General features: G+C 43.2%; 1 pseudogene; it reads left to right on the top strand.

Moving 5' to 3' along the window:
* The first annotated feature begins 1,375 nt into the window (after positions 1–1,375).
* LOC143438267 (endogenous retrovirus group K member 6 Gag polyprotein-like) lies at positions 1,376–21,354 on the top strand (annotated as a pseudogene).
* Positions 21,355–25,094: the final 3,740 nt, after the last annotated feature.

Here is a 25,094-nt window from a genome sequence, read left to right as displayed (position 1 = left end):
ACAGGTCTCTAATGAAAATGAACATTAATACTGAAATGTTTGTCATGTCAATTCTAAGGATTTCTGATGTTTTGAAAACCAGCTATCCATGTAAGGTAATCTGGACTGTTGCCTGTTAACTCCACTCAGCTATTTCTAAATAAAACTTAGAGAACACCCTTATAATAAACTCCAAGTCATGAATTTGCTATAGTCCCTTAACTCACAGGCTGACCATCTCAAATCAGTTTTAAAAAAAGTTAAAGAAGGACTGGGTCTAAGCTTTGTATTCCTAAATGTGTTATACTGGTACAATGTCTATGAGAGTAACAATATTCATCTCACTCTTATATCACTAAGAAGCTCATGCCAATGAAAACCTTAAAATTTGTAAACAAAGTAAATTGGTGCCATTTAAGAATTTATATCTTCATCTTGATATTAATTATACAGATTTCTACAAAAACTATCTTGATACTCAAACTTGTTTTGAGAATTGTATATTGCAGAATGATCAGCCTTGGTGTATCTACTCAACAAGCAAGCTGGGCAGACCTGCTCAAACCTCTGAGGTCTGGGAATTCCATCTGGAGGCATCGAAGACACAGCATCAGAGGATTGTCAATTTCCTCTCCCCCCCCCCCCACTCCTCTACTAATATCTCAACGCCCATAATCAGCTTGAAGAAGCTAATGATGAGTCAGCGCCCCTATTCCCTGGGCTTGGGGACTAAGGTGGTAAATGTTGGGCTGTCTCTCTAGGGAAAAGTAGTGGTTTTGTCGTAATAGAGAGGATTAGCTAGGGTTTATTGCGTTGCCTCACTCTTTAGTGCAGGAGGTGTAATGAAGAAGCTTCAGGGCAGGTTATTGGTTTTGCTCACTGCATGCCCACAGTTTTACCACACCACAAGTGACCAATTCTTTTGGCTGCTCACTGCAAACCTTCTGAGATGGCTAGTCCTAAATGTAAACTTGGTAGGTTGTAAGATCAACCTAGAAACAAACCTCTGTACATGTCTGTGAAAGTGAATGGGGGGTGGAATTCTAGGAGGTTACAATGTGCACAGCTTCCTCAAGCTCTGGTCACTCTAACTTTCACACCAGATGGACTATATCCTCAAGCTATGAGCAACCCTCCAAAAAAACTGTGTTGTTTCTTGTCAGATATTTGGTCACAGCAATGGAAGAATTAACTAACACACCTCATCTGCCCTCCTTTAACTTCATGGAAGGTCTGACAAATGTCTTACTGTGTCAGATGCTCAATGGCTCTTTCTAGCCTCTTCCGGCACTAATACTCACTTCCCCTTTTTCTCTTTATGAGTTCAGATCAGAAAGTAAAGAAAGTAAAAGCTGATGTTGCCAGCAGGTTCCAGCATTGAAGGACAACACCAATGATGATTGTCTCCATGGAAGCAAATAAGAAGCAGCAGCTAAGCCCCCTAGCTAAGGCAGGAATGGAGCTTGGTGGTTTGCGGGGAGGTAGCTCCAGGTCTCAGCATATTCACCTATGGCCTCCACACACAGTTACATATGTGTACATACATAAACACAAACTTAAACATAGATCACAAACATACTCCCATGTGCACCTGCACATGGGCATGTACACACACACAGTTAATTGCTAGCCTCCACATGCAGTTATGCATATATGCATACATACATACATATATACTATATATACACACACACTCACCTCTGGCCTCCAAACAGAGTTGTGTGGTGTGTGTGTGTGTGTGTGTGTGTGTGTGTGTGTGTGTGTGTGTTGAGTTGCTTTGGACACAAGCCTGGGTCAAGATTCTTGTATCCTAGAAAATTAGAGATTTCTCTGGGTTCCACTGGAATCAAAAGGCTCAGTCCTAGAGACCTGACACTGGTTTCCAAGCACTAAAAAGGTCGAGGCTGGGACATGAACTGCTGTTTTCTGGGGGAAAGGTGATTGACAGTCTTATTGTGAAATACCCCTCTCTACCACAGGGTGTCTGAGGCACAGCAATGGCCTTGTGGTGTTGGATCTGTTCTCCATTGTGCTCCTGGCTGGGCTTCTTGTGGCTGTTCTTGTTCAAGGTCAGGCAGAAAGAAGGTTTTGCACCTCTGGGCTGACTAACTGTCTGTGAAAGCTAGATCTGGGACATGTTTAGGGGATTAAGAGGAAATAATAAAAATGCACCATACTATAGCCTCTTGGGGAGTGCCCACTCTGGAGCATAAGAGGGTAAGAGTAGGGACAAGGTCCATGTCCATTTTTGTAGTACAGCCATCACTATTTGTCATTTTTTTCCTCTTTAAATGTTATTAGAGAAGATTTCTATTGCAAAGATCCAGAGCAGGTTATGACACACAGTGAGCATTTTAAGATAATAGTTTCTGGATTCTTCATGCAGGTTTTAAGGGCCCCAGCTCCTCAGGGAATGAGAAAATCTACAAGCAACTGATGCATCTGGGGGCTGGAGTGGGTAAGTGAGCAGAAATCAGGCATTAAGGAATTGAGAAGGTCTCCTTCTGAAGGCACTATGCTTGAGATATTGACCCACTCCAGACCTCAGTTTCCACTCCTGTGGGGACTTGATGTCTCAGATGGTAAAGTGTTTACCATATAGAATCTGAGTTTTAGTCACAGAATCTACATTTTTAAACGGATGGGGAATGTATGGTTTTAATCCCAGCATTGCAAAAATGCAGACAGATGGGTCCCTGAGACTCACTGGCCATCCAGATTAGTGCACCGATACACCTAACACACAGAAATGCATGCATGCACACATGATAAGTAAACAAATTAATGGGAACACAGGACAACAACCAGGGTATCATCTTAGGGGGTGACACACAAAGTAGGCACTCAATATTTCCAGGGGTTATGGAGATGTGCACAGAGTAGGCATTTAGTTTTCACAGTGGCCATGCACCCAGTACTCAAGATACACTCCTGGTCTCTGGTGTGACCTCTTAAGTGCCTGTTTCCCCCAGGATATAGTGTCACATGAGGGAGGGCCCTAAGTATAGAGGGTTTGAGAAATTTCAAGATCATGTGTATCCAAGTATGCATCTATCCTGATCCACCTCCCCCAATAAACAGCCTTTGCCCTCCTTGCCCCTGGGAATGGACATTCTTTCATAGAAAATGTTACTATGTCTCCAAGTCCCAGTGTAACTGGAATGATTCTGTTATTCCTTGCCAGGAAGTGGAGGCTCAACTAGTCATTGTTGAGAGTGACAGAGAACAGGTATGCCTCATGGGGTTCTTTATCCTTGGACAGTGCATGATCATTGAGCATGAAGGCAATAGTTGCCCAGAACATGTTTCTGGTTAAGGAATGCTGACTCCATTTGGAAAGGGGGTTGGGGGGTGAAGTGAGAATGAGGAGATCCCTAGCACCCTCTAAGTAGATGCACCAAGTTCTGAACATACATGAATGCTTCAGAAAACTCATAAAGTCATCTGTCTTACTGTAACTCTAGCTCCAAGGGATCTGATGCCTTTTTCTGGCCTCTGTGGCACATGCACTCACATGTGAACCTACTCACACACAGACACATACACATACTACAAATAATAAAATAAAAAGTTGCAAAAGCAATTTAAAAGAAAAGATGCTTTCTTTGCTCACTTCTTGGTTATAGTCAATCCTAGCCAGGAAGTCACAGCCACAGGAGCTTGAGAGATCCAGCCACGTGGCATTCCCAGTGACAGAAAGTGATAAAAGCTGGTGCTTAGCTTACTGTCTCAATTTTCCAAGGCTGAGTACCTCTGCTCAGAGAATGATTCTGCCCACAGTTAAAATGGCTCCTTCCCACATCAGTTAATATAGATAACACCTGGTAGGTATGCCAAGAAGCCTATCTCCTATGTGATTCTTGGTTCTATCAAGTTGACATTTAAAACTATCACATTATCCCAGCTAGCATGCTGGCTAAAAGATAGAAAATTTTTCTGGTAGGGGGAAAATATTCAAGTGTATACATTTAACCATTTTCTCTGGTGTAAATTATGCCATTGTGCTGCTAATGGGATATTGCTCAATGCAGAGCTAAAATGATCTTGGACATTGCTAGCTACCCTGAACCATCTGGCTCTGACACATTAAAGCTCATAGGTGAGTTTGTGTGGGGATGCTCCTCACAAATACTGGCAACACTTTCAGAAACATGTGTGGAGACTTCATCTGTGGACACTCTGTAAGTCAGACCTCATTTGGCTACAGAATAGAGATATAAAAGGGACTCAGACACTGGAACATGTATCAGGGGCTCCTCTCAGATATAAGAGTGAAAACTGGAGAGACACTAGGTGGAAGATATGGAAAATGAGGTAGAAACCCTACTGACTTCTCTCTTTCCCTTCCAGACATTCCTGAGTGTGATTTCTAAAGATAAAGAATCAGCCTGGATGGGTCTCTAAGTCCTGAAACAGGAGGGCATGTGGCAGTGGCTAGATGGCTCACCTTTGTCAGCCAGGTAGCCCTGGGAGCATGGAATATCACAGAGAGTGGGATGGGGTTGTGAAACTCTGACTTGAGCTGTCCTCCAAGTTCCTTGCTACTCCCTGGCTGCCTTAGGCATAAGTGTCCATGATAGTCATTGGGGTGGGGCGGTTTGTCTTCATATCCATGCTCAGATAGGAAGGTAGGACTTTTAAATTCTATAATCAGAGTGGCACTATCAATTTGCAGTTTGTTTGAGTTGTTTAAATACAGTGTGTTAAACAGCTGGGGAGGGAAATCCTTAAGCCAGTAAAGTGCGGGCATTGCAAGAACTTGAATTTGATCCCCAGAACCCACTTTTAAAAAAGCTGGTATCTCATAATACAATCAGAGTTCCTTGAGAGGAAGTTGAAAACTGGTCATAAGACAAAAAGTAAACATATGTTATCAAGAGAGCATTGTGGGGCCCGGAAGATGACTTAGTGGGAAAAGTGTTCATCATGCAAGAATGAACATCTGGCCCCTGGCCTGGATACCAGTGGCTGGAGCAGTCTTCCAGCTGATCTGCCTCCCTCTGGAAATTGAGTCCGGAGGCACCCTAGGGAGGTCACAGACAGCAGATCAGCAAGTAGGTGAACCCACACACCTCCCCAGGCCTTAGAAGCACAACTAGCAGTAGGGAGCCACCAGAGGGCACCTGACATCCAGACCCTGCCCCTACAGAGAGGCACTCCCCTTCCGCCCCTGGCCCAGAGCAGTCTTCCAGCCGATCTACTCCCCCTCTGGAAACTGAATCCGGAGGCACCCTAGGGAGGTCACAGACAGCAGAGCTGCAGAGGTACCCAAGAGAGGTCAAGGACCGCAGAGCTGCAGGCATCCTAGAGAGGACACGACCAACAGAGCTGCAGAGCAGGGGACACCATATCCTGAAGCATCATAGAGGAGCAACTACATTCAGAACAGCAAACACCTCGCTGGCCTACTACTGTGGAGACACCATATCCTGAAACATCCTAGAGGAGCCACTGTACCCAGAGCAGCTGGAGCTCAGGATCATAGAGTCATCTGGACCCCGAGGAGTTCTGACTCAACCAAGATAACTGGAAAGGCAGACTCCAGTCAGAACCAGTGATTGTGTGTAGCACTACAGCTAACCAAATGGCAAAAGGCAAGCATAAGAACATAAACAACAGAAACCAAAGTTACTTGGCATCAACAGAGCCCAGTTCCCCCACCATAGCAAGTTCTGAACACCACGCCACACCAGAAAAACAGGGCTCAGAATTAAAATCACTTCTCATGATGATGATGGAGGACTTTAAAAATGACATGAACAATACTCTCAAAGAATTTGAGGAGAATGCAGGTAAACAGATAGAAGCCCTTAAAGAAATGCAAGAAACACAACCAAACAGGTGAAGGAATTATACAAAACTGTCCAGGATCTAAAAATTGAAGTAGAAACAATAATGAAATCTCAAAGGGAGACTACCCTGGAGATAGAAAACCTAGGAAAAAGATCAGGAGTCTTAGATGCAAGCATCACCAACAGAATACAAGAGATAGAAGAGAGAATTTCATACACAGAAGATACCATGGAAAACATAGACACAACGGTCAAAAAAATATGAAATATAAAAAGCTCCTAACACAAAACATCCAGGAAATACAGGACACAATGAGAAGACCAAACCTAAGGATAATAAGTATAGATGAAGGTGAAGACTCCCAACGTAAAGGGCCAGTAAATATCTTCAACAAAATTATAGAGGAAAATTTCCCTAACCTAAAGAAAGAGATGTCATTAAATATACGAAAAGCTTACAGAAACCCAAATAGACTAGACCAAAAAAGAAACACCTCCCGTCACATAATAATCAAAACATCAAATATACATGTTCCGGGCCCCTTCTGAGTCCCCTTCGCCCGCGAAAGAGACACGTGAGGCAGTGTTCGGGTAGTTACTACAGCGAGGCTTTATTCTTGTATCAGCAGAAGCGGAAAACCCCAAGCCCAGGAAAGGCACTGCTATATGTACCCTAGAGTGGTGTGTTCACTTCTGATTGGCTGTTCACTCATCACCCCATATTACGCCCCGGGATGGGCAGTGACTTAGCGTGCTTTTGCCTTTTGCACCTGCGAAGTTAGTTGTTTACTTGTGGGAGCACAGGATGCCCACGCCATCTTGTAATGGCGAATGCTGTCACGCTCACCACGGCTCCTAACATCTCCCCCTTTCAATTTTATTAAGATGGAACAGCCTTTTGCCTATCAAACACGGCACCAACTCAGTGAGGGAAAGCAGAGGCCTGATCCCCTGTGCAAAATGAGATATTGTAATGGGTTTCTTCTCTTGTCGTTGTGCAATGAGGAATACTTCCCATACCCATCTCGATGCCTTTTTGTCGGGGAAAGGGAGCCTCCACTCTGGAGTGCTCGGTGGCCATCCGTGCACGGAGAGGAGGTTTTGGCATCAAACCTTTGTGCAATCAGGCATACTTTCGGGAAATCTATCCACACTCGTGGAACATTCCCTGTCGAGTACCCACTCGCAAACACCTCTAAATATTCAGGTACCACAGTTATTCAGGCAAGGGCTGGCTAGACTTAGACCTCTCATCGACCCAGTGCAATGGGCTGAACCCTTGGGGTGCATCGACTGAGGGTCTCAGTCATCAGATACTTTCTCAGCCTAGATAGCCAAATTTCAGGGGAAGATCCTTGCTCAAGGCTACGAGTGCTTGGGTGATAGCGACCTTGTCACGTTTTTGTTGGGCTCTGAGCTTGCAGGCCAACCATAACATGAACACTAATCCACAACATAGGGCTGCACCAAACAGGCCTAAACCCACCCTTTAAGAAAGAAAGAAAAGGCAGAGGTAAGCCAAGAAGTAAAATCACCAGGGGTAACAGGGTCCACTCGTGTTCCATCAAGGCTCAAGATCCGGACCTGCAATTACTGCTGCATCTGGTCCAGCTCCCCAGTCCAATTCCCTTGTAAATAAGCAGAAAGATTATGGCTTTGAATAAATGTATCATTCATAAATCTCAGAGGTGTAATACATAGATGTGGGGTTGCTGACATGCAGCTCATTTGAACCACATCTGTGAGTTGTTCTACATGGGCTTGGAGCAAATCAACTCTCTGATTGACCAACAGAATGCCTGATGCCAAGTGTGCATCCACTTTCTGTAGAGTGGTCAAAGCCTCAGAAGTCTTTTCTGAAATTTGATTAACAAAAGTAGCTGCTGTAACTTGATGAGCCAAGGCTATGCCGGCTGTCACAGCTGCAGCTGCAGAGATGGTAATAGCAGTGATAATGGCTGCAGTTATATCAAAATCTCTCTTCTGTCGAAATAAAGTCAAGGTCCCAGACGTCTGAACGGGAATATGGATCCATAGTGGTATACTGGCTATTAGGGCCTGCTTATAGACAAGAGCAGACCAGCACTGGGACATAAAGCAAGTTACATTGGTACAAGTATTAAAGGAGTTGTTGGACAAACTGGAGTGAGGCATTATAGTTAAGGGTATAGGAGAAATTCTGTTTAGCAGAAGCGGCGCCTTTTAAGAAGGCAAGGGCATAGGTTTTGGAAAAGCAGATAGGATAGCCCATCTAAATTCACTATATATACTAGGAACCCAATTTAGGAGAGTCCAAATGAGAACTGAGAGCGTCTGCAGATGAATCCTTCGGGGGGTCATTTTCAGGAACCGCGAGTCGCCATGTCAGTCACTCTGGCAGCCAAAATGGGTTGTCTTCTTCCTGTGGAAAAACAGAAACTTCTCCCCTGGATCTTATTAAAATAGGATCCGGGCCTTTCCATTGACCAGTCAAAACATCTTTCCATTTTATCATTTCTTTTGGCCTAGTTGGTTCCAGGCAATGGCGATCAGCTGCCGTGTTGCCCTGACTGTCCAAATTCAAAAAGTTGAGAGTAAAAAGTGCCAGAGAAACAGTAACCCATGGCACCATGGGCAGAGCTTCCTCAACTTCTCCTTTTTGTTTTATCAAATAAGTTTTAAGGGTACGATGAGCACGCTCAATGATGCCCTGTCCCTGAGGGTTGTAAGGAAGACCCGTCAGGTGTGTCACCTCCATTTGGCGACAAAATTGTTGACATTTTTGAGAAGTGTAGGCTGGTCCATTGTCAGTTTTAAGGATTTTAGGCTTTCCCCAGGCACTCCAAGCTTCGAGACAATGTTGAATAACATGGGCCGCCTTTTCTCCGGTCAATGGAGAGGCGAACATAACTCCAGAACAAGTATCAATGGAGACATGCAAATATTGTAATTTGCCAAAGGATGGGATGTGAGTAACATCCATTTGCCAGATCTGTAATGGCCTAATTCCCCGAGGGTTAATTCTGGTATGGGGAACAGGTAGGAATTGACAGCAGTTTTGGCATTGAGTCACGATATCTCTAGCCTCTTTTCTAGTGATGTTAAATCGACATCGTAGCATTTCAAATGTCACATGAAACCTTTTATGAAAGGCTTTAGCCAAATCCAATTTTGGCAAAAGGGCAATTGCAATCAACTTTGTGGCTCGATCTGCCAGGTCATTTCCACGGGACATAGGTCCTGATAAGCCTGAGTGAGCTCTAATATGAGTTATAAAGACAGGGAATCTTCGCTTAGCCAGGGAATCTTCGCTTAGCCAGGGTAAGCTGAATCTTTTGAAAAACTCCTACAAGTCTGCTAGATGTCTTAATTAACCCAGCAACTTCTAATGCTTTCACTACATTAACCACATAGAAGGAATCTGAAACAATATTTAAGGGACCTGGAAAGATTTCCAGAACCTCTGACACCACTAGGCATTCCACAATTTGAGGTGAGGTTTCATGGTATTGTTTGGATGTAACCTTATCATTAACCACATAGGCACCCACTCCTGTTTTTGACCCGTCCGTATAAACTACCATTCCATCTGGGAGTGGCTTCTGAGACACAATATGTGGAAATATGATAGCTTGAGTTAAGGCAAATTGTAAGATGGGATGCTTAGGATAATGATTATCTATTTGACCATTGAAGGAAGCAACCAGCACTACCCAAACATCAGAGGTCGCCATTAATATTTGGACTTGATGGGCAGTATAAGGCACTATCAAAACCTTAGGCTCCCTTCCAAAATGGGTAATGGCTGCTTTTAGTCCATGAAGGGCAAGCTGAGCAACTGAATCTGAATACCTTTCAATAATCTTTGCGGGAGAAGCATTGGGATGAATCTATAACAAAGGCCCCTCCTGCCATAACACAGCAGTTGGTAAGTGTCTAGTTTTTAAAACACATAAGTTAAAGGTTTTGGTTTCATCTATGTGTTTTAGTTGGCCATCTTGTAAAGCATTTTCTACTACTTGTAGAGCATGGCTCGCAGCCAGTGTTAAGGCTCTCGGTGAGGAAATATGAGCATCCCCTTCCAAGATATCATATAAAGGTTTCAGCTCGGCCAAGGGAATTTTTAAAAATGGTCTTAACCAATTTATATCACCTAATAATTTCTGAAAATCATTCAAGGTATGTAAATGGTCTCTACGAATCTCCAATTTCTGAGGAATTATCTTTTCTGGATAAATTACCGGTCCTAGAAAAGAGCCAAATTCTGAAATTTTTGGGATCTGAAGTCTCCAAAGATTCTGCCAGCTGCCTCAGTCATACGGGCCACAAAGTCAGAGAAGGACTCACTGGTCCCCTGAGTTATTTTGGACAAATAAAGATTACCCCCTTCTTGCCTGGGGAGAGACTTCCAGGCCTTAACAGCAGCTGTCGCTATTTGTGAGTATACCTGCCAGGGATGAGCGGTCTGGTCGTTCGCATGTGCGCCAACTCCAGCCAGCATATCAAAAGTCCATAATTGTTGTCCCTCAGTGTTTGCATTAGTCCTGGCTTGTGCTTGCAGTGCTTCATGCCACAAGGCCTTCCACTCTAGGTATTGGCCCATATTGTTAAGTACCACCTTCACTGTGTCCTGCCAGTCTCCTGGCATCATAGCAGCTGTACTTAATCTCTCCATTTGGGATACGGTAAAATTAGCCCCAATTCCATATGCGTGTACTGCCTCAGCTAATTCTTTGACCTGCCTATACTCTACTGGGGCATGAACACAGGCTCCCTCTGCCCCTTCAAAGACTGGAAATGCCAGCTGTAGCTGTCTCCGATCTCCTGGGCTGAGAAATGAATTAGAGACGCTGCCCAGGGCATAGGCTGGAGGCAAGGGCGGGGCTGAGGGACTCAAGGTCTTTCTTAGTCTTATCTCAGAACGGTTATTTTTTGCATAGGCGGCTGCCGCCTCCTCCTCTAGACTTTCTTCTTCGGAGCTGCTAAGGTCTATGGCGGCAAGCTCCTTAATGGGGTATAGGCGGGTCCTTTTGACCTCTACTCTCTCTTCACCAGCCGGTGAAGGGTCCTTAACCTTAACAGGCCCTGCAGTGGCCCCTGTTCCTTTTGAGTACTCTTTTCTTTGACCAGGCTCCTTGGCCTGTCTCTGTTGCTCAGGCTTTTTTGCCTGCTTCTCCTTTCCAGGCTCCTTGGCCTTATCTTTTTCCCCAGGCTCCTTGGCCTGATGCCGGCTAACATGCTCTGTTTCTGATACCCTGGAGTGGACCTTTCTTGAAACCTTTTGACTTGCACTAATAGCTGTGCTGTGAGCTGGATCCCCACAACACAAATAAGCTAAAAGCAAAATCAACACAAACAAGAGGCCAACTAGTGCAGCGGTGGCCATGGGTGAAAATCCGCTCGCAACGAAGGCTTCTACCCCAAACATATCTCTCAGAGATGTACCTCGATCCTGTAGTCTTTTAACCCGCCCTGAGTCTCGGGGGGGGGGGTCTCTGCGGCGCCTTGAATCCCGGGTTTCGGCACCAGATTGTTCCGTGCCCCTTCCGAGTCCCCTTCACCCGCGAAAGAGACATGTGAGGCAGTGTTCGGGTAGTTACTACAGCAAGGCTTTATTCTTGTATCAGCAGAAGTGGAAGACCCCAAGCCCGGGTCTTGTACCCTAGATTGGTGTGTTCACTTCTGATTGGCTGTTCACTCATCACCCCATATTACGCCCCGGGATTGGCAGTGACTTGGCATGCTTTTGCCTTTTGCACCTGCGCAGTTAGTTGTTTACTTGTGGGAGCACAGGATGCCCGCGCCATCTTGTAATGGCGAGTGTTGTCACGCTCACTGCGGCTCCTAACAGGCTGAGTCTCCCAGATCAAGGGATTCTGTTCCACCTTCATCATCAAGACCAATCAAAGAGGGATAAAGAGGGGTGGCTTTAATGGTTGTAGGGGCAAAGTTGAAGGTACCTTTTGAGAAATTTATATAAGTCAGGGGCCCTCGGGACAGGAATTTTGAGAGGGTGGTTGAGAACAAGGGGATTCAGAGGGAGGGCTTGAACTCTGCTATAGGGCCCTCTCTCCCTCTTCAAAGACATTTTGAACATCAGGCCAATTATTGTGAATCTTTAATAGGTCATTAATGAGATTCCAGTAACTAAAAGCTGTAACAGAGACCTTTTCCAGACCAAAGGTTTTATAATAATCGTGTAAACAATCACTGACTCTCTTCCACTTCTTCTGATTAATATTTCCTTCTTGGGGGAACCAGGGACAAAGGTAAACCAAAAAATCAAAAAATCCCTTTAAGTCTTTCTTCTACATCATTTCCACCTGTTAAAGGCATTAAACATCTTTTACAAGACTCTATTTAAAATCATGTGCTATCAGGATCTTAATATTCAGTGTCCTCCCGATTTATCACCAAACTGGCTCTGAGGCCTCTATCCAGGAGCTATTAAACCAGTAAACAGCTCAGAAGGCATGGCCCAAGTCACAGTCCTAGTACAACCAGAAGGAAGGGCTCTATAATAGACATTAGACAAGTTTTAAATCCATCAGCCATTCCAAAATACCCAGAGCTCTAGGGCTTCTCTTCTGTTGGCTACTTTCCCTTACCAGGTCCACCATGTTTTGAACCATTCCTGGCTTGTTAGATAGTAACAACACCCTTCTTTCAAGTATGCACATAACCCCCTTTCTAGTTACTGGATAGAATTAGCCTTTTACAGGGTTGGAAGGCTCTATTCAAGTTCAAGCAACATATATATATATATATGTATATGTATATGTATATGTATATGTATATGTATATGTATATGTATATGTATATGTATATGTATATATTTGGATTCAGAGGCAGATATAGTTAAAGAATCAGATAATATTTTTTGTAAACCTATATGTTTCCAAATATATCAGAAGTAGTAAAATTCTTTTCAGAGTCCAATCCTGAGGAGCCATCATGGCTAGCCCTGTGAAAAGCATAATGGACAATATTATCATGAGACCAAAAGGAGGGAGTGCCACCATTATTCCCATCTCCAAGTGTCCCCTGCTGATTTTCTCAACTTTCTGCAGTATATAGACCTGCTGAAATCCAGATTTACAACTTGATCAGAGATGAAGAACCAGTCTTTCTGTCTCTGAAAGGACTGATTTGGGTGAACATTCATAGTCCAGATCTCCTGTGCAGGTGGCATTGCTTTCTTTACACAGGCATGGTGGGTCCACAGGACCTAGAGTTTTAATGAGAGCCCATAGTTCATTCTGGTGTGCTGACTGGTCCTAGAACAGAGGCTCTAAAACTCCCCTGAGGACTTCATATAGAATCAGGTATCAATCTCAGGCCTGGACTGGCTTTGTTAAAAGGAGGAGAATGGAAAGCTGAGGGAAAGGATATGGCTGAGTGAACCAGTACACAGGTACTGAGGGAAATATTTTTAAAATGATACCATCACATGCTATTGTCAGCTACTCTCAGACTTGCCCTAGCATCCCCGCTGCCTCCATGGCTAGCCCAAAGCAGTGACCTCCCATCTCATGGTTCTCTTGCTGTGGATTCCACTCACATTTTCAGCTTCCATCCCCTGTGGTCAGTGGTCCCAAATTCCAGTAACCCAGTAAAATCAAAACTTCAGAGACTTGTAATTTATAAGTCAGATTTATATCAGTAAATTCACACCTCACAAAGTGGCCACACAATGAACTCAGAGCCAATTGATATAAATAGTCTACCTAGATAAGACAAACTATCTTGTAATTATCCATCCCTTATAAGATATTCATAGCTACCTGTGGCTATTTAAAGCCACTGGAATCTGTATCATCTTCCTCTTCCTCCATCCTCTTTCCTTCTCCCCATCCTCTTGGTCTCTGTCCCTGAAGCTCTTAGCTCCACTTCCCTTTTCCCTGTCCAATCACAGGCTTCTTGTATTAATGTTCAAATTAATTAGGGGTGTGGGGAATTCTGCTACCTGCAGTTCCTATACTATTTGTGTGGCAGGCTTAGACAAGATTGCCCTCTTCACAATATGGTCATGTGTCAGTTTGAGAGACACTGAGGGCACCATAATTGTTATTTTCCTCCATTGCTTGAGAAATTTAAGATATGAGTACTGTGGTAGAGAATTTGTCTACCTACCATGTGAGACATGAGGAATAATTTATCTTTCTTATAGATAGGGAGGAAGTTTTCCTGATCAGGTATATACAGTAGAAAACAGAGCAATTAGTACAAAACTCTGGCCAATCTTATGTCTCTGTACATCTTTATCATGTATGCAAATTTACTCTGATGGGGTCTGTGTCCCATCCAAGGGAAAAGGTAGTACTTGAGCCTGGACATGTCCTGCCGTGTAAATCTACTGTAAACACAACCCATTTTACTTGAATACTGAATTCTCTATTACTAGTTTTTATATACCTGACTTTAAATATTCCTTTATATCAAACAAACTTTAATTTTACATTTAAACTTGTTTTTAGTTAACCTGTGTTAGGCCTAACTTTAACAACATATCCAGAATGACTATATAATGGGAGATATAACTTAATCTCTATCTCCAATCTTGTCCTGGTAAGTAAGCATTGAAGCTGTGGATTGCTTTTGGCAAGATGACCATTTTTACTAAATTAATCCTGCTGATCCAGGAGCATGGGAAATCTTTCCATCTTCTGAGATCTTCTAGTATTTCATTCTTCAGAAACTTGAAGTTCTTCTGAAGACCCCCATACACGGGAGACCCTTCCTCAAGTCTCAGGGAATCACAACCACCCAAAGATTACAAGAAACCATACCTGGATGCAATCAGCAGAGGTTTATTAGGGAAGAAACCTGCCAGCCAGCAGTCTCACCACGCACTCGCACAGGAGTGGGGTTCGACCCCAACATCCAGTCCGTGGAGGGTTTTAAAGGGAAAAACCACAAACCAGGGGAGTGGGGAGGGGGTGAGGGGTTGCCAAGGATACATAACATAAGAATAGTGAAACATTCCAGAGAAACTCACCCTGAAAGGTTAATGGCCATGGAAATTACTCAGTACAATCATTTTCTCAAAAATGTGGTTTCACCATGTCATTGCCGTACTCTGTCATTTACCAACTATTTATCAACTATTTTTCACTAGCTCCAGCTGTAAAGCCACATCCCTGTCATTGTGTTTTTACCATCTGAATGATTTTCATTCTTTACAGCCAGTTCCTGGAACTGGTCTAGCTTGTTTCAGAGAAAAGTTTCCATGTCCCTAAAAGAACTTAAAAAGCATCTATATGTGTATATATTCTATAAAATGATTTTTATAATTTTTCATTCTTCACTTCTCATACAGATCATTTACTTGCTTGCTTAGATTCACTCCAAAGTATTTTATATTGTTTGTAACTATTGTGAAGGGTGTCATTTCACTAATTTCTTTCTCAGCCTATTTATCCTTTGAAGAGAGGAAGGCTACTGATTTATTTGAGTTGACTTTGTATCCAGCCACATGGCTGAAGTTGTTTATCAGGTTTAGGTGGAACTTTTAGTGTCACTCAAGTATACTATCATATCATCTGCAAATAGTTAAATTTTAACTTCTTCCTTTCCTATTTGTGTCCCTTTGACTTCCTTTTGTTGTATAATCACTCTAGCTAGGACTTCCAGTACTATATTGAATGGGTAGGGTGAGAATGGGCAACCTTGTCTAGTCCCTGATCTTAGTGGGATTGCTTCCAGTTTCTCTCCATTTAGTTTGATGTTGGCTACTGGCTTGCTGTATATTGCTTTTACTATGTTTAGGTATGGGCCTTGAATTCCTGATCTTTCCAAGACTTTTACCATGAAGGGATGTTGAATTTTGTCAAATACTTTCTCAGCATCTAGTGAGATGATCATGTGGTTTTTTTCTTTGAGTTTATTTATGTAGTGGATTACATTGATGGATTTCTGAATATTGAGCCATCCCTGCATTCCTGGGATAAAGCCTACTTGAACTTGACGGATAATTGTTTTGATGTGTTGTTGGATTCGGTTTGAGAGAATTTTATTGAGTATTTTTGCATCAATATTCATAAGAGAAATTGGTCTGTAGTTCTCTTTCTTTGTTGGGTCTTTGTGAGGTTTAGGTATGAGCATAATTATAACTTCATAGAATGAATTATGTATTGTTCCTTCTGTTTCTATTCTGTGGAATAGCTTGAAGAGAATTGGTATTAGGTCTTCCTGGAAGGTCTGATAGAATTCTGCACTAAAACCATCTGGCCCTGAACTTTTTTTGGTGGGGAGGCTTTTAATGACTCCTGCTATTTCTTTAGGGGTTATGGGACTGTTTAGATGGTTTATCTGCTTCTGTTTTAATTTTAATACTTGGTATCTGTCTAGAAAATTGTCCATTCCATCCAGAGTTTCCAATTTTGTTGAGTATAGGCCTTTGTAGTAAGATCTGATGATTTTTTTTAATTTCCTCTGTTTCTGTTGTTATGTCTCCCTTTTCAGTTCTGATTTTATTAATTTGAGTACTGTCTCTGTGCCCTTTGGTTAGTCTGGCTAAGGGTTTGTCTGTCTTCTTGATTTTCTCAAAGAACCAGCTCCTGGTTTTGTTGATATTTTGTACAGTTCTTTCTGTTTCTACTTGGTTGATTTCAGCTCTGAGTTTGATTATTTCCTGTCATCTACTCCTCTTGGGTATATTTGCTTATTTTTGCTCTAACACTTTCAGGTGTGCTATCAAGTTGTTGGTGTATGCTCTTTCCAGTTTCTTTTTGTGGGCACCTCGATCTATGAGTTTTTCTCTTAGTACTGCTTTCATGGAGTCCCCCAAGTTTTGGTATGATGTATCCTCATTTTCATTAAACTCTAAAAAGTTTTTGATTTCTTTCTTTATTCCTTCCTTGACCAGGTCATCATTGAGTAGAGCATTGTTCAGTTTCCATGTGTATGTGGGCTTTCTGCTGTTTTTGTCCATATTAAAGACGAGTCTTAGTTCCTGATGATCTGATAGGGTACAAGGGATTATTTCAATCTATTTGTATCTGTTGAGGCCTGTTTTGTGACCAATTATATCATCTATTTTGGAGAAGTGAGGTGCTGAGAAAAAGGGTATATTCTTTTGCTTTAGGATGAAATGTTCTATAGATGTCAGTTAAGTCCAGTTGGTTCATAACTTCTGTTAGTTTCATTGTGTCTCTGTTTAGTCTTTGTTTCCATGATCTGTCCATTGCTCAGAGTGGGGTGTTGAAATCTCCCACTATTATTTTGTGAGGCGCAATGTATGTTTTAAGCTTTAGTTAAGTTTCTTTTATGTATGTGTGTGCCCTTACATTTGGGGCATAGATGTTCAGAATTGCAAGTTCCTCTTGGTACATTTTTCCTTTGATGAATATGACGTGTCCTTCTTTATCTTCTTTGATTACTTTTGGTTGAAAGTTGATTTTATTTGATATTAGAATCGCTACTCCAGCTTGTTTCTTGGGGCCATTTGCTTGGAAGATTGTTTTCCATCTTTTTTCTCTGGGGTAGTGTTTGAGAGGAATCCGGTGTCCACAGGAGCAGACCGGGCAGGGGTCTGTGCCAGGCCTCAGATCCAGGAGAGGGTCAGAAGGAGAGCACTATTCCGCAAGAGCAGGGCTTGGGGATCTGCTGGAATCTGAGCGCTCCCCTCACCCAGCTATGGGCATAGGACACTGAGTGGGTCTTCTTACCTACTGCTCTGGGTTCAGTGGTCCTTCTAGGATGTCTCGAGAGGAATCCCATATCCACAGGAGCAGACTGGGCAGGGGTCTGCACCAGGCCTCAGATCTGGGAGAGGGTTTTACCACAATTCTTACACGACTAAGTTTCTCCAAATAGCAAAACATAACTAAGTTAGCAAAGACAAACGACTCAACATACAACTTGAAGTCGGTCTCTATCCACAGATAGAGATAGAACATTTTTTTTAATTTTCAGCATTGAGTATGTCATCTTTGCTTGTGACATATTCAGACCTTCTCTGACTTGGTTTCAATCTTTCATGAGTTTGTCACCATCTTTACCAAATTCAACCTCTCTATAATAGCTTAACACTTTTACTAGGTAAGCATGTCTGGCCCTGTGCAGGAGACTCTGTTTTATGTTACCACTTCACATTTATATCTTGTTTTAGGGTAAAATGTTATATATAATCAGATAGACCCATTTGGTTAATAACTTCTGTTAGTTTCATTGTGTTTCTGTTTCTATGATTTGTCCATTGCTGAGAGTGGGGTGTTGAAATCTCCCACTATTATTGTGTGAGGTGTGATGTATGCTTTGAGTTTTAGCAAAGTTTAGTTTATATATGTGGGTGCCCTTGCATTTGGGGCATAGATGTTCAGAATTGAGAGTTCATCTTAATATATTTTTCCTTTGATGAGTATAAAGTGTCCTTCTTTATCTTTTTTTTATGTTTGGTTGAAAATCAATTTTATTTGATATTAGAGTTGCTACTCCAGCTTGTTTTTTGGAACCATTTGCTTTGAAGATTGTCTTTCATCCTTTTACTCTGAGGTAGTGTCTGTCTTTTTCACAGAGGTGTGTTTCCTGTATGCAGCAAAATTCTCGGTCTTGTTTATGTATCCAGTCTGCTAGCCTATGTCTTTTTATTGGAGAGTTGAGTCCATTGATATTAAGAGATATTAAGGAAAAAAAGATTGTTGCTTCCTGTCACTTTTGTTATTGGAGATAAAATTATATTTGTGTAACTACCTTCTTTTAGGGTTGTTGGGAGATTACTTTCTTGTTTTTTCTACATTGTAATTTCCCTCCTTGTGTTGCAGTTTTCCATCCATTACTCTTTGAAGGGCTGGATTTGTAGAAATATATTGTGTAAATTTGATTTTGTCATGAAATATCTTAGTTTCTCCATCAATATTGATTGAGAGTTTTGCTGGGTATAGTAGTCTGGGCTGGCATTTGTGTTCTCTTAGGGTCTGTATGATATCAGTCCAGGATCTTCTGGTTTTTATAGTGTCTGGTGAGAAGTCTGGTGGAATTCTTATAGGTCTGCCTTGATATGTTACTTTGCCTTTTTCCCTTACTGCTTTTAGTATTTTTTCTTTGTTTTGTATATTTGATGTTTTGATTATTAAGAGATGGGAGGTATTTCTTTTCTGGTCTAGTCTATTTGGCATTCTGTGGGCTTCTTGTATATTTAAGGACATCTCTTTCTTTAGGTTAGGGAAGTTTTCCTCTATAATTTTGTTGAAGATATTTACTGGCCCTTTAAGTTGTGAGTCTTCCCCCTCATCTATACCTATTATCCTTAGGTTTGGCCTTCTCATTGTGTCCTGTATTTCCTGGATGTTTTGGGTTAGGAGCTTCTTGCATTTCACATTTTCTTTGATAGTCATGTCAATGTTTTCTATGGTATCTTCTGCACATGACATTCTTCTATCTCTTGTATTCTGTTGGTGATGCTTTTGTCTATGACTCCTGGTCTATTTCTTAGATTTTCTATCTCCAGGGTAGTCTCCCTTTGAGATTTCTTTATTGTTTCTACTTCAATTTTTAGATCCTAGACAGTTTTGTTTAATGCCTTCACTGTGAGGAGCCGCCCTCACATTCACCATTGCAAGATGGCACTGACATCCATTCGACCAACTGACAAAACAGGTGGTTTGCGTGTGTGCTAGTGCACTGCCTCACCTGTGACACAATACCGGCCAACGGGCTACAGCCAACCATTGGGTGCCACGTCCTAGGCGGGGAGCAGTTTCCTATATAAGGGCTGGGATTTTGCCCACTCGGGGTCCTCTTCATCTGTAAGCTTATGCTCTCCCTTTCAAGATGCATAAAAGCTTTACTGCAGAAGGATCCTGTGTGTGCCGCGTCGTTCCTGCTGGCGGGAGGTTGCCCGGGCCATCTGGTGCCGAAACCAGGGATATCTCGACCTCGTCATCGTCAGCACCTCAGAGGACCCCTCGATTCAGAGGAGGATTCAGAACTGCAGGGAGGTACATTCGGAGAGGTATGTCTTCCCCTGAAATTTATGACCTGATCTTCACTGTGATTTTCATGGTCCTTGTTCTAGTTGTTAAAAACTGTTTAGGAGATGAAAACTATAAGGAAGCAGTAAGTGAAGGGCAGGTTACTCTCGAGGGAGTTCAGGACAGCATGTCAGAAACCGAATGGAGTGAGAGGTTGGGCGCGCGCAAGAAAAAGGACGTCCCAAAAAAGAAGGATAGGCACCCTCCTAAGACAGGAGAGATACCCCCCGATGGAGTCCAGTATCCCTCGTAAGGAGAGAAAGGGTGGGCTCTACCCCTCTTTGGAGCTGGAGGCACTGACCCTCAACAGTTTGGAAAGCTCCAGTGATGATGACACCTCTGGTAAGGATACTCTTAACTCGGAGGAGGAGGCTGAGTTAGATGAAGAAGCAGCTAGATATGAGGCAGAGAGATATCACCCAGATGATAACAAGAAATATAAAAAATTACCTAGAATTCCTCCTCAAAAGACGGTGCCCTCTGCACCTCCGCCTTATGAGGTGCATCCTCCATCAGGTTACTCGCTTGTACCAGAAAAGGTGAGGAGAAAGGTCAGGACTGTATTCCCTGTTTTTGAAACAGAAAATGGAGGGCGAATTCATGCACCAGTAGATTTCAACCAGCTTAAGGAACTGGTCGAATCTGTTCGCAAGTATGGGACCAATGCTAATTTTACCCTGGTACAGCTTGATAGACTTGCCAATTCAGCATTAACACCAGCCGATTGGCAAATGATTGCAAAAGCCGCCCTCCCTAATATGGGCCAATATATGGAATGGAAAGCACTGTGGTATGAGGCCTCACAAGCACAAGCCCGGGTCAACGCTACTGCCTTGACCCCAGAACAGAGAGATTGGACTTTAGACCTGTTAACAGGTCAAGGGGCTTATACTGCTGATCAAGCCAACTATCATTGGGGAGCCTATACCCTGGTCTCTGCCACGGCCATTAGGGCATGGAAGGCACTTTCCTGAAAAGGGGAAGCGAGTGGACAACTCACAAAGATAATTCAAGGACCCCAAGAGTCCTTTTCAGATTTTGTGGCCAGAATGACAGAGGCAGCTGGGCGTATTTTCGGAGACGTAGGTCTAGTCGAGCCCCTAATCCAACAGATAATTTTTGAACAAGCCACTCAGGAGTGCCGAGCAGCCATTGCTCCACGTAAAAACAAGGGCTTACAAGATTGGCTTAGGGTCTGCCGAGAGCTCAGAGGGCCCCTTACTAATGCCGGGCTGGCGGCTGCTATTCTTCAATCACAGAGGCGTCCCCTGATGAGACCCGGTCCAAAGGTCTGCTATAATTGTGGCAAGCCCGGTCATTTTAAAAAGGATTGTACAAATTTGAATAGAAAGGTAGAGACTCCCACTCTTTGTGACAGATGCGGCAAGGGATATCATAAAGCTAGTGCATGCCGTTCAGTAAGAGATATTAGGGGCAGACTCCTCCCTCCGCTGGATAATCAGTCAGACGAGATGCCAAAAAACGAGACATCGGGCCCCCGGTCCCAGGGCCCTCAAAGATATGGGAACTGACTAGTCAGAACCCAGGAAGCCAACAGAAAGAGAAATCAGGAAATAACCCAGGAAGACCCACAAGGGTGGATTTGCGTGCTGCCTCCAACTTCTTACTAATGCCACAAACGAATATTCAGCCAATTCCAGTGGAGCCTATAACACCCTTGCTTCCCAGAATCATGGGCCTTATCCTCGGCCGAGGATCACTGACCCTGCAAGGTTTAATAGTGTACCCCGGGGTAGTGGATGGCCAGCATTCTCCTGAAATACAAGTCTTATGTTCTAGCCCTAAAGGAGTTTTTTCTATTACAAAGGGAGATCGAATAGCCCAGTTGCTATTCCTCCCTGAGGTGGGAAGGGTCAATAGAATGGGAACAGAACAGATGGGCTCCTCAGGTAGTGATCTAGCTTACTTAATGATTCCCTTGAATGAAAGGCCTAAACTGCGTTTAAAAGGAAAAGGAAAAGATTTTGAGGGTATTCTAGATACGGGGCTGATAAGAGTATCATCTCCTCACACTGGTGGCCCAAAGCATGGCCCACCATTGAGTCATCACATTCGTTACAAGGCCTAGGATATCAGTCTTGCCCCACCATCAGCTCCACAACCTTGACCTGGGAATCCCCCGAAGGACAGCAGGGAAAATTTATACCTTATGTTCTTCCTCTCCCCGTTAACCTCTGGGGAAGAGATGTCTTGCAGGGTGTGGGTCTCACCCTGTCAAATGAACCTATTCTTACAAAACCATATTCGGACCAGGCAAGAGACATGATGATTAAGATGGGCTACAGGGAAGGAAAAGGACTGGGAAAGTTGGAACAGGGCAGGGTGGAGCCTATATCCCCTAGTAGAAAACAAGATAGAAAAGGGTTGGATTTTTCCTAGGGGCCGTTGGGGTAGTACAGCCTATACCATGGAAAACAGAGGACCCGGTGTGGGTTCCCCAATGGCCTTTATCCTCTGAAAAACTAGAAGCTGTAACAAAATTGGTAAAGGAACAATTAGAGCTCGATCATATTGAGTCTTCTACCTCACCTTGGAATACTCCCATCTTCGTGATCAAAAAGAAGTCGGGAAAATGGAGATTACTCCATGACCTCAGAGCTATTAATGAACAGATGAAATTGTTGGGCCCAGTCCAGAGGGGCCTTCCTGTGCTCTCTGCTCTCCCTTGTGGCTGGAAGCTCCTCATTATAGATATTAAAGATTGCTTTTTCTCCATACCCTTGTGCCCTAAAGATAGGCCTAGATTTGCTTTTACTATTCCTTCCATTAATCATATGGAACCAGACAAGAGGTATCAATGGAAAGTCTTACCCCAGGGCATGGCCAATAGCCCCACCATGTGTCAAATTTTTGTTCAAACAGCCTTGGGACCGCTAAGACAACGGTTTCCCACCTTACTTGTCATCCATTATATAGATGACATACTTTTGTCACATAAAGAGTTAAAAATATTACAAGAAGCCTACCCCTGTTTGATACAAACTTTGGCACAATGGGGGTTACAAATAGCAGTGGAAAAGGTTCAGATCTCTGAGGTGGGCACCTTCTTGGGGACTGTTATTTCTCCTACCAATATAATTCCCCAAAAATTGGAAATCTGTAGAGACCATCTGCACACCCTCAATGATTTTCAGAAATTATTGGGAGATATAAATTGACTCAGACCCTTTTTGAAAATTTCTTCAGCTGAGTTGAAACCTTTATTTGATGTTTTAGAAGGAGACCCCCATATCTCCTCTCCTAGGGCCCTTACTCCTGCCGCAAGTCAGGCCTTAAAGAAGGTAGAGGATGCCTTGCAAAGAGCTCAACTGCAGCGCATTGATGAATCACAACCTTTTATCCTGTGTGTTATGAAAACCATTCGGCTGCCAACTGCCGTGTTGTGGCAGAAAGGGCCCTTATTATGGGTTCATCCGAACGCCTCTCCTGCCAAAATTATAGACTGGTATCCCAATGCAATTGCCCAGCTTGCGCTTCGAGGAATAAAGGCAGCCATTACTCATTTTGGACGAGAACCTAACTCTCTCATTACACCTTATACTGCTGCGGAAGTACAAGTTCTGGTGGCCACCTCTAATGATTGGGCAATCTTGGTTACCTCCTTTTCAGGACAGATTGATAATCATTATCCTAAACATCCTGTTTTACAATTTGCATTGAATCAGGCTATAGTATTTCCACAAATTACAGCTAGGCAACCTCTTAAGGATGGGATTGTTGTATATACAGATGGTTCAAAGACTGGTCTGGGTGCTTATGTAGTAAATAATAAAGTGGTGTCAAAACAGTTCAGTGAAACATCACCTCAACTTGTAGAATGTTTGGTGGTACTGGAGGTCCTTAAAACCTTTCCAGGGCCTCTTAACATTGTGTCAGATTCCTTTTATGTGGTTAACGCAGTTAACCTTCTTGAAGTGGCTGGAATCATAAAGCCCTCTAGCAGAGTTCATGGCACCTTTCAACAAATACAGCTTGCTTTGTTGAATAGAAGATCTCCTATGTATATTACTCATATCAGAGCCCATTCAGGACTCCCTGGCCCTATGACTTTGGGAAATGAGCTAGCAGATAAAGCTACCAAGCTCGTGGCCGTTGCGTTATCATCTCAAACAGAAGCAGCAAGGGAGTTCCACAAACATTTTCATGTGACGGCAGAGACCTTGCGTCGCCGTTACTCACTTACCAGAAAAGAAGCCAGGGAGATTGTTATTCAATGCCAAAATTGCTGTGAATTCTTGCCTGCTCCTCATGTGGGAATAAACCCACGTGGCATAAGGCCTTTACAGGTCTGGCAGATGGATGTTACTCATGTCCCTTCCTTTGGAAGGCTTCAATACTTACATGTCTCTATTGATACATGTTCTGTTATCATTGTTGCCACACCTCTAACAGGTGAAAAGGCCTCACATGTGATCCAACATTGTCTGGAAGCATGGAGTGCCTGGGGGAAACCCAAACTCCTCAAAACAGACAATGGACCAGCTTATACCCCTCAAAAATTTCAACAGTTCTGTCACCAAATGGCAGTAACTCACTTGACTGGACTTCCATACAACCCTCAAGGACAAGGCGTCGTAGAACGTGCCCATTGCACGCTTAAATCATATTTAATAAAACAGAAAGGGGGAGTTGAGGAGGCTCTCCCCCCAGTACCAAGAGTAGCTGTTTCCATGGCACTCTTTACCCTTAATTTTTTGAATCTTGATGCTCAAGGCCACACTGCGGCTGAGCGTCATTGTATAGAGCCTGACAGGCCAAAAGAAATGGTAAAATGGAAAGATGTGCTAACAGGAAAATGGAAAGGCCCAGATCCTATTTTGATAAGATCCAGGGGAGCTGTTTGTGTCTTCCCACAGGAGGACGAGAATCCCTTCTGGGTACCAGAGAGACTGACCCGCAAGATCTTTGAACATGAAAAACTGATGCTGCCAAGGTCTACAGTTGATCATCATGATGAAGATGTTGATAAGTCTGAGGATGGTAACAGGGACACCATGGTGGGGGATTATGACAACCTTCCCAATTCCCATGCCGGTGACCAATAAGTCTTTGGGCTTGGCCTATATCCCTTATGATGATCAGATTCAGAGCGTGCCCACCAATAACAGCTATCGCCTGTTAGGAAGTTTATGTTTTATATTTTACTTTCTCCCCAGATATTAGCACATATTATAATGATACCTTTATGGGATTTAATTTCACATACATGAATCTGAGAAAGGCAGATGCGAATCCATTTGACCAATGGCTCCTTTGTGGGGTCAACGGAAGTTGCACCGATCTGTCACCCCTTGTTATGCTAGGGAAGGGGGCCACCGCTAAGGGACAATTGTCATTTGACTGGACGGGT

This window comes from Arvicanthis niloticus, chromosome 24, assembly GCF_011762505.2.
Source record: "Arvicanthis niloticus isolate mArvNil1 chromosome 24, mArvNil1.pat.X, whole genome shotgun sequence".
NCBI lineage: Eukaryota > Metazoa > Chordata > Mammalia > Rodentia > Muridae > Arvicanthis > Arvicanthis niloticus.
Note: the sequence above shows the minus strand (reverse complement) of the source record. Positions and strands in the feature narration are given on the sequence as shown.